This window comes from Gallinula chloropus, assembly GCF_964237585.1.
Source record: "Gallinula chloropus genome assembly, chromosome: 2".
Taxonomy (NCBI): domain Eukaryota; kingdom Metazoa; phylum Chordata; class Aves; order Gruiformes; family Rallidae; genus Gallinula; species Gallinula chloropus.
Genome location: NC_140086.1, coordinates 130183515 through 130185906, shown reverse-complemented (window position 1 = coordinate 130185906; position 2392 = coordinate 130183515).

The following is a 2392-nucleotide window of genomic DNA, read 5'->3' as shown; positions in this document are numbered from 1 at the left end:
AAGGATCATTTACATGGACGCCTAGTGCTGCACCTGTCCTTTCAGGATGTGGAAGTGGGCTGGTAAAGTGGATTACAGAGCAGGAAATCATGTTTTCAGTCATGGCTTGTATAAGTGTTCCAGGTTGGAGGGTCAGTATGGGAAGTGTACACCAGTGCAACAAGACAAAGATTTCAAAAATACAAACAGCGCAAATTGATGTACTGGAGAAACAGATGGGGGAATATTATTTCCATACTGTACTTTTTTAGTTATATGTCTGTATATCATGTAATGATTTTAAATGAACTCCCCCTCCCCTCCATTTTAGCATTGTATATTAATGTGTTTATAAAAATCAGATAATACCAATGTAAAACAGGGTGGACCGTGACTAGGATTAATATAATTTGATGAAGGTACTTTTGTTTTTAAAATAAATTTGTAATATTTTCATGAGAACATCCTTTTCCCATAAGACACAGCAAAACCGAAACCAGATTGAATGATCCTGGAAATATTTTAGGTTTTTGCTCAGTCCATAGAACATGTCAGTTGATTTTGGCCGTCTTTTCTCAAGTTTTGGAATTGTTCTAGTAGCAGCTGGATGAGCATGCTGCAAAAGTGGTTCTGAGGAGGACCTCAGATTAATTTTCACCACTACATTGTAGTAGTGTGTATAAATGACAATCAGTGAGCTCTAATTCCTCTCTTTGTTTGGAGAGCTAAGGTTATGTAGAATTAGTGTATACGGTAGGAAAGATAAAACTATAGAAAGATATTAATGTAAGATTTTACAAAAGTAATGGTATCATTATGTAGGATGAAACATGAATATGGCAACTTTTGTGTCAATTTTTGGTATTTCGTTTCATTATATTTTAGAACATCTATGGTCCACTTCTAACTTGTAGGTAACATGAATCACCAAATCTCAATCTTAAGTATATACATGTTTTAATTTTGTTAGAATTCATGGAAATTAATCAAGCAGTTGAGTGTTGTAGCTCATTTTCCGGTATCTTCTCTCTGTAAATACTAGTTATATTGTGGTTAATGTGCTGAGTTCTTTATGCTTTGACTTAATAGCCAAAGAAAAGAATTAATTATCACATTTTAACCAAAAAAAAAAAAAGTATTGAAAGTAAACATTTTCTCTCTTTTCCCCTAAATATTACTGTCTTTATTTTTCTCTTCAAGGATAATCTGTGGGCTGGTAATAAATACCTGTTACCTATCAAGTCTTACATTGAGCCTCCAACAAGAAAATAAACTGGGGCATAGAAGAATATAGTTATCTTTTTACTATATGACTTCTGATTTCAAAGGTTTAGTTACATTTTCACATATGCCAGTTTAATAGGAATATAGAGGAAAGGGAAAACAGCAGCAACGGCAAAAACAAACTGCATCTTGTGTGTGAAAACTCCAGTGTGTACAAGGAGGAAAGATGGCCAAATATTTCATACTCAGGATTTTTAATTACTTCCCATAGGCATAACTGTAACCTTTTACACATACAGTCATTTGGTAATAACTGTCATGACCAGTTTTTAAAAAAATTTATACACCAAAATATTTTTGATGTAACTAGAGGAGGTGCAGTGCATGAAGGATAAGTTGGGAGGTTTTGGGGATTTTTTTTCCCTGTAAATTACAAAAGGAAGACCATGTTAAATAACTCTTGGTTTGAGAGGCATGATAGATATCTTGTGCATTCCCTCACAAAACATATACTTCTCATCTGAATACTTTATCAATCTTGTGGTGTTTTCTGTATTTTTGAAGCAAGAGAAACACCAATCATTGTTTACACTGTGTACACTTTAGGCCAGCCCTTTGTAGCAAAATACTAAGCTGAAAGTAATTTATACTTTCAGTTTACATAAAAAGCTTTGAGATTAAGGAAAAACAATTTTACACTGTGGTTATAAATTTCAAGTTTCTTAAAGCTTTTGTAGACTTGTAAGAGAGTCTTTAAATTTTAGTTGGGTTTTGTACATTATTTTGTATATTTTATTTAAAGTACTCTGATGTATCTGGATTTAAAACATCAGAATCAATTAGATGCGACATTTAATACAGATGAACATTAGGTAGTATTAACTGTTAATTTTATTATATAGGAAATGAAATGTCAAATATATATTTTATCATTAAGCTTCACAATCAGTGCTATAAATTTCTTTATGCAAAGATGAACTTTCCTAACGTTAATACCATGTTTCCTAGAAGTTAACAATTTTTGTAAACTGAAGTTATGAGCATTCTGCACAACCATTTCATATATAATTTTTTCATGCATACTTATGTATGCAGATAGGAAAGCGAAGTAATTTTTAATCTGCAATGAATCCCTATTATAGATGTATCAAAATCTAAATCTGGTTGGCTTCATAGCATCTCAAGTACA